This window comes from Podarcis tiliguerta (assembly GCF_965153285.1).
Source record: "Podarcis tiliguerta genome assembly, chromosome: 7".
NCBI lineage: Eukaryota > Metazoa > Chordata > Lepidosauria > Squamata > Lacertidae > Podarcis > Podarcis tiliguerta.
This window is the reverse complement of record NC_139540.1, coordinates 46,204,051-46,216,793: the sequence shown is the minus strand read 5'-3', so window position 1 is coordinate 46,216,793 and position 12,743 is coordinate 46,204,051. Positions and strand designations below refer to the sequence as shown.

Here is a 12,743-nt window from a genome sequence, read left to right as displayed (position 1 = left end):
TGGCCCTGAGAGTTCTCTACCTGAGCTATGGCCTTGTTTTTATTGAAGCAGGTGTTACTGAAGGAGAAAACCAGGAAGTAAAAGGACAAGCGGTGACAGAACTGAGGGGTGCAGTGCTGTTTGTGCTCCACTTTGTGTGACTTGGAGGAGGAAAGAGCGTCAGAATGGTGTGGACACAGTTGCCCTGTAAATCCTGCAATAGCCGGAAATTCAGTGGATCGATAAATGACTCTCTTTCACATTCCATAATGCATTAACAAGAACATAAGTAACACCTTCCCGGCTGCATGACATTCTTGCTGCCAGCTCTTGACTTCAGGGGCACTTTAGAGCACACTGGATTGCAGCCACAGAACCCAACGCTATGTGCTTCAGTAACAAGTTCAACTCCTTACAATGGGATTGAAGCATGCAGAGGATTGCAGCCTAACAGCCCTGCTCTATGAATATTTCCCTCCTCAAAATTCGTGGGATGTATTCTCTAATTGAGGCCTTTCTGCTTTACGCCCTTACTCGGGAGCAAGCCTCCAATGAACTCGGAGGACTTGATTTCCCACTCCGAGTGGCTGCACGTGCCTCGCACACTTTCCCCAGCCCCCTGCCAGAAACATCACCCGCATCCCCTCCTCCTCCTCCCTTTCAACCAGCTACGTCGCCTACGTCAAGCGCTCCCCATTTCGCTCTCCGCATGTGGATGGTCTCCTTGTGTGTCTATTTCGGAGCACGTGTCTGTTTCGTCGCTCCCCGCTTTCCCCTCACGCTTCTCCCTCTCTCCCCTCCTGCCCGCAGTCCAAGAAAAGGCACCGGGGAAGAGCTCGGCGGAGATGCCCCCTTCGTCGTCGTCGTGGCGGCGGCGGCGTCAGGGGGACGGAAATCCTCTTCGCGACCCCGAGAGAGAGGGGGAGCCGTCGCCTTCCCCCCTTGGGCAACGCAGCTCTTGAGGTAGCCTGAGGAAGCACGCGGGACGCCGCTCGCCGGGTTGTCGCCACAGCCTCTGTGTGAGTGTGAGTGTGCGTGTGGTGTTTCGGGGGGTGTCTTCCCGCTGTGGCCCCGAGTGGCTGAGCAGGAGAAAGTGGGGGACGACACCTCCGCCTCTTCTCCTCCAATATTAACATTGCCTGCACGGCGCTAAGGCTGCCCTGCCTGACTAATCTTGCTCTGCCTCTTCCTTCCTCGCAGCCCCGAGCGCACACAGCTACCTACAAAGGCACGTTACAGCGCCTTGACCAGAAGGCTGTGCTGCCGCTGCCGCCGCCGCCGCTCCTCGCACGCACACGGATCGCACGCTGCCGCCGCCGCCGCCGCGCTTTACACACATCCAAGGATTAGCTGCCGCTGCCGCCGCCGCCTCTCCTCCTTCTCCCTCGCATCCCTCCCACACGGTGTTTTGACTTCTGCCTTGTGTGCTTCTTGGCTCGCGTATCGACTGCCTGCCTGCCTGCCTGCCTGCGTGCTTCTCAGCGGGTAAGTGGGGAGGTAAAGGTTGAACTGGGGGGAAGGGAGGCCTCTGTGTGTGTGTGTTGTGTGTGTGTGACAATGTCACGCTGAGGGGTGGTGGGCATCTTCCCGCTCCCACCAGCACGTCGCGCGCTGCCCGCCTCCCGAGCCGCGGGCTGCCTTTCCCTCACAGCTTTCCTCCTCAGCGGCTGCTGCTGCGGTTTCTGGCGGGTTCTCCTTTGGGAGAGGAGAGCGCGCTTTCTCTCCATTCCTGGCGCCCTTCGGCCGGCGCCGTTTGGTGCCTCTCCTTCGCCTCCCCACGGCACCCACGAGCGCTGGGTGGGGAGCGGTCCTTGCGGCGCGGAAGGTGACTGCGCTGCTCTTCTGGGGTGGGTGTGTAGGCAGAGGAGCGCGAGGAAGAAAAGGGAGCCGGTGTCTTCTTCCTCTCACCGCCACCCAAACGCGCGCGCGGGCTCTCTCCCCAGCAATGCCTGTTGGGTGTTTTATTGATCAGGCTTGCTGGGGAGTCTTCCCTCAGGAAATTCTCCGAGGCCCCTCCCTGCCCCCCGCGCCGTTTTTGCGGCAGCGTTCAAAGGGTCGACGAAGCCTAGTTGGCCTTGTTGGGAAGGGGGGGAGGGGAGCGCTGGTTTGTCAGGAGAATGAGGCGATGGAGTTTCCCAAAGTGCCTGCTTTTGTCCCCATTGCGTGGCCGCGCGCGGAAGAGAAGCCCCTCACTCGCTGCCCCTTCTCCTCCCCGGGTGGTTGGCGGCGTTTCTGCGAGGCTGAGCAGCTGCTCTCGCTGGTTGCTGCGTGTGGCTGAGTGGCTTCTCGGCGCGCTTGCGCCGGCGACTTCCAGCCGATTCCCTTGTCCTGTCACCTCGGATAGGCGAAGGGGTCGTCAGGGCGCCTTCCGTCCGGGACTCCTGCTAGCAAGGGCTGCCAAGAAAGGCATGGCGTGCGTCCCGGCAGGCGCGGGGGGCTGCTTCTCTCAGCTTTGTGGGGGCTTCTGGCAAACTGTTGTTTGGGCTGCATTGTTTTGATTCCGGTTGCAGGGGACGCTCGCGCGCGCACGCTTTTCAGCAAAGCCGTTCTTGGGTGTGCTGTGAAATCCCTGACAAGGTCCATCCTGTGTCGAGTGAATGGCATAAATGGGGAGCTTGAAATCAAGCAGTGGCCCCTCATCGAGGCTTGTGGAGGTTATAACAAATTGCACTTTCATTTAGTGGAAGCGCAGCTGCTGGAGAAGCCTTTCAAGGCATAAGGGGGAGGAAATGAAGCCAGCATTCAGGGCACTGCACTGCTGTAATTTTCTCTCTCTCTCTTGAAAGGAATGGGAAATCTGAACAAGAATGATTGAAAAGAATGGGCAGCGTGTATTAACTGGTCCTGTTTCCTCTTGGTTTCCATAGCATTAGTCCGATCCAATGCTTATAAACTATTCATAATCAACAGTTTCACTTCTCCACTAAACCAGTAAAATGGCTTTTAATCTTTTGGGTTGTATGAAACTGGATGGGATTTGAGTGTGTAGATCAAAGCTTTTTGATTTGGCAGCTGTCTCTATGGTTATATGATTAATATAGCAAGATGGTGATAGAGAAATTGGCATAATTCCATTTTTAACAGTACAAAATTGGTTATCCACAAACAATCAGAAGCAAAGTACTAAGATATCCCAGGAAAGAAAATAGAACAGTTGGAGACCTCCTGCTCCCCTTTTTTGGGAATTGGATGCAGATTAGAGGAAATATGTGTAAATATTATTGTTGTATGTTACCTTACTACCAGAAGTTAATGAAATTTACTGTACTCCTTGGTGTTGACAGTAGGGGGATATTGATGTGATTTACATTATTAACTGGTGTGCAGTAGGCAAAAAGTGAGAGTTTGCCTGGTGATTACTGGTAGCTCTTTTACTTGAGATCTGATTGACAGCATACGTACAACTTGCCCCTGGTTTATTTTTGGAGCTATTTGATTAGAATGTAAAAACTGTAGATTTGAGTAGTTGTATACTAAGAAATAGGTCAGATTTTATTTCTAAAGTAAACATCTTTAAATGACTCATTCACTATTTGGAAAAATATCCCATTTAACAAGATTGTGTGTGTAATCTTTTAGTAGCTCAACTAAGGATATTTTTATGTTGCACCTTATCATATTACTTATTATTTTCAAACAAGATGTTAAATACGATACTGTTGTAGAGTAACTTAATGTTGTTGCGAATTTCAACATACTTCAGTTCAGAATGTAGTTAAGTTTGGATAATAATGCTTCACTGGAATAACTGTTTATCGTTACAAAACTTTTAATAATAGCTCTTATGTATTTGACATTCAAACACCTTCAGAAATAGTTTTCTAATTTTGTGGAAGCATATTTATAAAACAACATGCCGTACTTTTCTGTGTATAAGACATGGGTTTGTTTTTTTATTACTAAAATAATGTTTAAAAGCGGGGTAAAACACAGGGGCAATCTCCCACCATTTTCTTAATTTTGAGTCCCCCAAAATAGGGGGCATCTTATACATGGGGGGGTGTTATACATAGAAAAATACAGTAGGTATTAATGAGTATTGATAAGAATTACGGTATTTTCTTTGCAAGATCTGCTTGCATACTAATATTAAAATGTCATCTTTGAGAAATGGTTGATCTTAATACATTTAGATGTGGATCTATCTGAGTTAGTTCAACAGTTTAGGAATGGCAAAATAAGTACTGAGTAATAATTAATGGTAGTTTCCCCACCTTTAATACTTCAGTGTTCTCTTAAGTACTTCTGAAACAAGTCTTTTAAGACCTCTGATAATTAATTAAAACGCACAATTTTCTTTACTAAAAAGGCTGAAAAATAATTTCTTTTATGATCATTCTGGATTTTATGTCAGTTGAACTTCCAAAGTAAATTACTAAACTCTTATTCCCTTAATCTCCTCCATTTAAGATACTAAATATAGGATGGAGTCCAAACCACATACATGTAAACAATATGCTTGTGTAACGCTTGTTAAAAGGATGGTGTGAATGAATTCAGCCTGGATTAGTCATTATGTTACATAGAAATTCAGGAGATAATATAGTATGTTGACAATGTCAAAGCCGGCTTCTGTAATGCTGAAGTTATTCTCCATGGTTTAAAGATAATGGTCTCTTAACATCTTGAATGAAGTTTCACATGAACTGTAATAGACAAACCTGATAATGTCAGAGGCTAACCATAATGTCATTTTAAGATAAAGCCCAGGGCACTGGTCCATGAAAAATTGCACCTCCTTAGCTTCTGTAAATGAAGTCAATTTTGACTTTATTGTCTATGAAATTAGATAATGTTATTTTAAAAGGGATACATGGCACATGTTTCCTCTGTGGCCTAAGCTAATGAAATATGAAAAAGAGTCTCCATGACAAAGAGTGTTGGTTTCCGAATAATGTCCTATCCCAAGTCAAGAAGAAAATCATGTATAATTATCTATAATATGCAGAGATTTTCCACTGTGTTGTATGGCTTTTCTGAAGGTTGTTGAAGTGGATTACCCAGGCTCTGTTTCTTCTTTCCCTCTGTACAAGAGTAGTCTTTCATGGAGTCCATTCAAAAGTCTGTGGGCTAAGGCCATGATCATATGTAAATTGAAAGGCTTTGATTTGGTTCATTTATATTTTGCTTTGGGAAACAAAGTGGAGCCCTGTTCACTACTTCTTCTAGAGCAGTGGTTCCCAGTTGGTGGTCCGTGGTCCTTAGGGGGTCTGCGTAACACACCCAGGGGGTCCATAGCACCATTCACGTAACATAAACTACCATAGAGGTATCAAAATTTTCAAAAGTAGTGGGTCCCTACCTTGGCTTTTGAAAAACAGGGGGTCCACAGTACTTAGTTAATTGGAAATCACTGTTCTGGAGGTCTTAAGCGTGTTTGTGTTGTGGATAAATTTATTTTAAAAGCTCTCTCTGTTAGGAACTATGCCTAATCTCTTCTCCTTTTGGAAAAATCCATTGCCTCTTCCTTTGGTATTGTGTTTCCAAGAGAAGAGGCCAGTTAATAATTGGTGCCTGAGTTTTCCTCTTCCTTTCCCCCCTGTTTGTGTCATAACTTTTAGATTGTAACCCTATAGACAGGGGCTGTTTTTACTGATCTGATCTGACCTGTCCTGGGAGCAGAGTACACTTACCATGGGCCTCTGAGGGCTATGTTGGTTGGGGGCTCCTACCAGGGACCGGATGCTTTTTTTGATTGAGTTTATAACTTTATTCTGACAAGACTCCCTCTCTGAGCCTCAGACAAGCTCTGCATGAGCCTGGTGGGCCACTCACGCTGATTCTGGACATGTGCTACCCCTACCAATTCATAACCTCAGGGAAAGAGCTTTCCCTATGCATCTTTCAAAAATGAAAGGAGATGTATCAAGCATCTTGATGCCACAACATCCCCTTTGTTCTGGGTCTGTGGGCTTGAGCTACAATTTCCATCATCCTTCACAACAAATTCCAGTAGCTGGAAGGATGGGAGATTAGGTTCAACCCTAAAAACCAATTTTTTGAATGAACAGCCTACTGCTTGCCAGTTCCGAAGTCATGTGTCTGATATATTCATTCTCCACCATACAACATAACTTATATGCAAATAACTTCATGATATCCTGGTTCAAGTTTTATCTATTACACAGAGTGGGAGCATTTGCGCTTTGAGTGTGCTCCCTGTCTTCATGGTGCATAGAGAAGATAGTCGTATTCCACATGAAATTGTAATTGTTTAGATGGAAATAATCTCAAACTGGTGAATTGTCTAGCAGCTGATATGAAATACTTTAGTTTATCATTTAGAATTTCATTCTAAAAGTGTTCCTGCCATTCCCATTCATGGAGGAGGCTTGCAAGGCCAGGCTCTTACTCTAGAACAGGAACTTCAACTACAAGGTCATTGTAATTATTACAAATGGCTCTAGACAGTCTTTGTAACTGTATAGAACCATTGTGATCTGTAATTTTGGTGGGTCTCCTCCATTTAAATATGAAGAAACACAGAGGTTAGATGAGTAACTTTGCCTGCAGTTTTTATAACATGAAGGCTATTTTCTGCTTATTTCCTTAACTTTGAGATATATCATGTCATTGATAACTCCAGCCACCTTTTCGCATATTAGCATTGTATTGTCCAATATACCGTATTTTTCGCCCTATAGGACGCACCGTCCCATAAGGCGCACCTAGTTTTTTGGGGGGGAAATAAAGGAAAAAAATTATTTCCCAGCCCCCAAACAGGCAGCTCTCTGCAAGCCGTGGGAGCCCAGTGCTGGCTCCCGCTGCTAGCGGAGAGGTCCGCGAAGCCTGGGCGCGCTGAGCTCAGCGCGCGCAGGCTTCGGCATGCAGGCACCTCTCCGCCAGCAGCGGGAGCGCTCCCGCTGCTAGCGGAGAGGTCCGCGAAGCCTGGGCGCGCTGAGCTCAGCGCGCGCAGGCTTCGGCATGCAGGCACCTCTCCGCCAGCAGCGGGAGCGCTCCCGCTGCTAGCGGAGAGGTCCGCGAAGCCTGGGCGCGCTGAGCTCAGCGCGCGCAGGCTTCGGCATGCAGGCACGTCTTCGCCAGCAGCGGGAGCGCTCCCGCTGCTAGCGGAGAGGTCCGCGAAGCCTGGGCGCGCTGAGCTCAGCGCGCGCAGGCTTCCGCATGCAGGCACCTCTCCGCCAGCAGCGGGAGCGTTCCCGCTGCTAGCGGAGAGGTCCGCGAAGCCTGGGCGCGCTGAGCTCAGCGCGCGCAGGCTTCAGCATGCAGGCACCTCTCCGCCAGCAGCGGGAGCGCTCCCGCTGCTAGCGGAGAGGTCCGCGAAGCCTGGGCGCGCTGAGCTCAGCGCGCGCAGGCTTCAGCATGCAGGCACCTCTCCGTCAGCAGCGGGAGCGCTCCTGCTGTTTGCGGAGAGGTCCGCGAAGCCTGCATTCGCCCCATAGGACGCACCCAGATTTCCCCTTCATTTTTGGAGGGGAAAAAGTGCGTCCTATAGGGCGAAAAATACGGTACTTTACATTTTTGGCTATTACCTATTTAAGCTATGCATGATCCAAAGTTTGCAGAGTTCTAATGTATTCAAAGGTGTGCCAAAGGAACTTCATGTGTGCCTTGGAGTTCCTGTATTCTTACTTGGGTCTCTTAGTAAGTCTAATTGACATGCCTTATTATTTTATAGAGGTAGTACCTAATAAGTGGGAAATTGTGTGATTCCTCCACCCATCTAGAACTTCTTTCCTGATCAGGGAGTTGCGGGTGCTTGACTCTCTGGAAGAGAACCAACTGGGATGCTGTTAGTGGCATCTGCATTTTTGACATGTGAATAACCTTTTTGAAGTAAGTGGAGGGACAGGTGGCATAAGGAACGCAGGAGGTAGAATTAAGCAGAGTGGGATGGCTCCATCTGCCAGATAAAATTGTGGTGATTTATCAGTGAGTGTTTTGAGGAACAAGACACCTGAACATCTGAAGAGACAACTGCTAAAAATATCTGGGAACTCCTGATTATGCCTTGTATTTCAATTCACCCTGGGTGGCAGACTCCATAAACCTACCAATACATTTTTTTGCATCATTACAGTATAAGATACTATTGTGATTCCTTTTGCCTCTTTGTAGCAGTTGTATAGCTGTTTGACAAAGCCATGATTATAAATAGTAAATACAGCTATTGACAAATAAATGTTTATAAAAAAGTATCCTACAGGTAGGTTTGTTTCTCATAACTGCAAATAACCATTTCATTATTTTGCAGGATGTGGTGTTTATGTATTTTAAAAATAAAATTGCTACAGTATAACCTTTTGTGAAGACAAGTATGATAAATACTTTCTCACTGCCAACAGAGCCTAATAATTTATAAATAATCTTTGGTATAAATGTAGATGTGATTCATTCTCTCTTTCATGATGCAAATTGGCTTCTATTTCTATGCGAAATTATTATGCAAAACTTTGACTGGATGCGTATTTTCCTTTTTATGCAGAAGTTTTTATTGAGTGAATGAATGAACTGTATTTCTTTATGCAAAAGGACTACAGTGATATGACTGCAAGATAACATAAGCAGAAGCCTTATTTAATACATGGTCCCAGTTCAGAATTACAGGAGAGTCATCAAGTTGTGCTTTAGAGGGGTGCCTGTTTAAAACCACATAATGGAGATTTCTTGCTCGTCTAATAGCCTTTATCTGTCTTCTAACAGGTTTCATCCTTATGTTTGTGGATAAAAGTTGAATCTGCTTTACAGTGGTCATTGTGAATCTGGCTCTATCTATTGGTAGATGCTGTAGCCTAGAAAAATGCCAACCAGATACCAGATATACATGTAAAAAGTGATTCGAAAGATGGGCTATAGTTACATCAAAAGGCAAAGGTTGACAACAGCTTTCTTTTCTAGGTTCTCATTTGGGTTTGCTTCACCTGTTCCCTCCCCCGCCCTTCACTTAATCTCTTGTCTCTTGTTGCCAAACCCATGGTGCTTTGTCTTTGGAAGTGAGTTTTTACCTTTGATTATTAGACTAAATACTGAAAAGTACTATGCATGTATATAAGGATTTAATAGAGGTTAGGACAAGCTGATTTCAATGTCCATTTCATTTTGGGGTAAAAGTCAACTAGAGTCTCAAAATGTGAGTTTGGCATTAATAGTCCATTAGCTCTGAATAATATATATTTTTACAATAAGCTGTCATTTTCTGTAAAATTCTATTTCTAAATTCTTTCATTGCTGCCTATTGGTCAACATTAAGCATGTGTGCATTGTAGCATTTCTGTGAGTTTTTATGTGTCACATTATTTATCATCACTTTACGGTTTGATGTTTATCTTTTGCTTCATTTAACATCTTTACTACCTCTGACATCTGGCCCTTGACATTTTATTATGTGACTTCTGTCTGCTGTGAAGAAAGCATCTCTGTTACCTAGATCCGAGAGAAGGGCAAAAACTGTAATGCTAACATTGAACAAAAGCAGAGAACACTGTTGAATTAATTTTAAATGTTTGTTGTTAAACAACTGATTAATTGATTAGTAAAAGCGTTATATTGAGGACAATTCAGAATATTTTAATAAAATAACAAAGAAAAGCCTTTTAAAATAGAACCCTGCTGCTCATTTTGCCTGAATCCTAAGAGGTACACTCTTTGTTAATAGCAGTGTAATCACACATAGACACATGAATGTATATGTTTCTGTATGTATAAAATTTGAAGAAGCAATAAGCATCCTATTTCAGGGAGTTACTTCAGTTAAAACTGAAGTAAAACTAAATTCATTTTAATTTATGAGATCTATTCATGCATTAATTTATAATCTTGTCAATCCTGCTTATCACCTAAACCAAACCCTCCAATGGTTGGAGTTTATCATTGTAGCAGCCAAGGAGGAAATAAAAATCACTATGGTGCTGATGGAAACAGTCCCTGTGACTATGACCCTACTGACAACAGCCTAATGCGAAACTAAGATTTCCTTTACAAGGATATGCTGTGGGAAGGCTGGTTCACATGTTTCCTCCTCTTCCCTTCTCCATCTGCAAGGAGATAAATTTTAAAGCATCTATTTGTGTCTCAAGATCAAATCATGGTTTCAGCTCCTGGTTTATATTAACTGTAGTCCCCTTCCCTCCATGATATTCAGACATAATAGGAAACAGGGCTTTAGTCCAAAGTGCAAATAGATTCTTTAGATTCCACCCTTTCACATCTGAAACAATGAAAAGAAGATGCACACCAGCCAAAGATTCACCATGGTGTATTCTCGTAACAGGACACCATGGTTTCCCATTACACCTGAACCTGGTCAGTAAGTGATGAGACAGTTCCCCTGGTAAAGTAAAACAGGCTAGGAATTCTGTGCTGGAAGATGTTGCTGTGAAATATATTAGCAAAATCATAATATATGATAGTTTGGCCCTTGGGAAGAAAGGACAGAAATGTTGGAGCAAAATACATAGCAATGATCTGGACGTAAGCTCCATTGAAGATAGTGGTACTTACATCTAAGCAAACATGCATAAGACTGCATTGCAAAGTGCATAAAATTATAGGATCACTAGCTATAGGTTTTAATAAACCAGTTAAATTGGGTGATAGACAGCAGGCACTTGAAGGCTTGAAAATGGTAGATGTCTCACCTATATTTGCTTTTACTCACTTCTTCATCCTAGGTAACTGGAACGCTGTTAAATTCAGTGGCAGGTCATGCTAACTAGAACTAAAGCATCATATTCTTTTTAATACAGGGGTAGGGATTCCAGATGCTGTTGCACTCCAACTCCACCCATCCGTATTGATGGGAGTACAATCATAGAATCATAGAATTGCGCAATTGGAAAGGACCCTGAGGGTCATCTGGCCCAATTCCCTGCAATGTAGGAATCTCAACTAAAGCATTAATGACAGGTGGCCATCCATCTCTGCTTAAAAATCTCCAAGGAAGGAGATATCTGGTTTTCAGCATCATGATATATCACCCGCTAAACATCACAATATGCTGGTCCATAACAATGTCTGAAAAAAGGTTGGAGCTGTGTAGAGGCATTGACTGGCTTTATGGTTTTTCCTGCGTTGTGATTTTTGTTGGTGCTTGCTCTTGTGATTCTTGTGCTCTTGTGACCCCCTGCATGTTTCATCAAGTGGTGAGGCACAGCTGCTCAGCTGGGGCAAACACAAGTGCATCAATCAAGGGTGGGAAGGTTAAAAGGCAAGCAAGGCAGAAGCTCTGTATCTGCTCAGCTTTCTTCATTGATGGACCTTGGTTTGGCTGCTTCGGGAACTCTCCTGGACTGTGACTTCAGGACTGATCAAAGGTGTTCCAACCCAAGATGTTCTGCAGAGGTGGGAACCTGACCTTGCGTATTGACTTTGGACTTTGCTTGTTGTACTGGAGCCAGACTGGTATTTGATCATTTGGACTATCTGACTACTCTCTAGTGTTGTCCTTGGGACTGTGTGCACTATCAGGACTTAACTTCCAGATATGCCAGGGTCCAGGACATTTTTCAAGGAAGCAGAGACCATGGTCCCAGAAGCCAAACCCTAACCCTTTCTGATGACATCACCTGCTCAGCCAACTGTTTACTTCTCATATTTTCCTCTAATATATGATTTTAATATGGCAAAAGAAAAAGTAATGCACTGATATATTAGACATGTAATTGAGGGAATTCACTAATTTGAAGAGTTTCTCAAGTGAGAATAATAGACCTTCTATTTCTTCTAATATGTTGCTAATAAAGCCTAATAATTCACACAGTTGGGATGCTACATAGCAAATAGCAACAGTTGTTGTTTAGTATTACTACATCTATATAATACTGAGTTTGAAGCTTTTGTAAAGGAAGTTGAGCTGCCATTTTGGTTTGTTTCCAAAATGGAAGCTACAGGTGATGTTACAGCTAGAAACAAAATGAATTAGTAGTACCTTCTTTTTGAGGTGGAAAAACTATTAATAACTGAGAATGGTATTTCAGAAATGCTGTTTGTTTATGAAAAGTTATGGGTGATTAAACTACACTCTTGCTGAGAGTAAATGGATTTTATGCTTCAGCAATTAATGTAAAGTAATTTAATTTGACAAGCACTAATGTGGACTTCAAAACCAACCCAAATTCAGTTTTTCCTTAATAACTTCAGAGGTTGCTTTGTTATAATGATATCCCTATTATTAGTGGTGTTAATCTTTCCAGATGACTAAATTTTAAGTCTGCATTGTGCAGTTTACATCATACACATGACATTATTTGGTATGCATACATACATGTATTAACCATCTAAGTAATTGTTGTGCCTTAATCAGCTGAAATATGTATTTACTATCATTACAGACCAGTTCAATCTCTGAGCAGTGTGGGATTCCAGTGCTCCAGGTGCTTACCCAAGGCCTGTGTTTCCTTTGGAAATGAGGCACAATGGAGACTGTGGTGTCTTCATGATATATGATTTATTTATGCAGATATACAACTATGATGGAGGGTTCAAAGCATCACACTCAAGAGGGTCCTGTCTCTCCCATTGCCACAGTCTCCTATTCAAACAGGCAACCAACTCTGTGCTCAGCCCCCACTCCAACTTGCTTCATTTAACAGACTGACACTCCCTCCCAGCACACCACAGCCAACTGAAGTTCCAAAACTCTGGAATTGTCTTCAATCTATCTCATAGCTCCAGCAGAAAGTCTGTCTTGCTGATGGCCTATCTTCCTGTCTTTGTTCTTCTGATGTTCTCTGCCCATCTCTCAAGCGATCTCCGCTGCACAGGAAGCTGAGCCCAGCTGTTAAGAGTCTGATTTCAGTTTAACTCTC

The 12,743-nt window shown here is 44.0% G+C and overlaps 1 protein-coding gene across 3 annotated transcripts in view; it reads left to right on the top strand.

Annotated features, from left to right (window-relative positions):
- Positions 1-373: 373 nt before the first annotated feature.
- DLGAP1 (DLG associated protein 1) overlaps positions 374-12,743 on the top strand; it is a 286,294-nt gene continuing 273,924 nt past the window's right edge. Inside the window, exons 1-2 of one of the 3 annotated variants that reach the window (XM_083450106.1) lie at positions 374-998; positions 1,180-1,464. The gene's annotated coding sequence lies outside the window, so the exon portion shown is untranslated. The remainder of the gene's footprint in view (positions 999-1,179; positions 1,465-12,743) is intronic. The other 2 variants (XM_083450100.1, XM_083450104.1) reach the window with 2 other exon arrangements.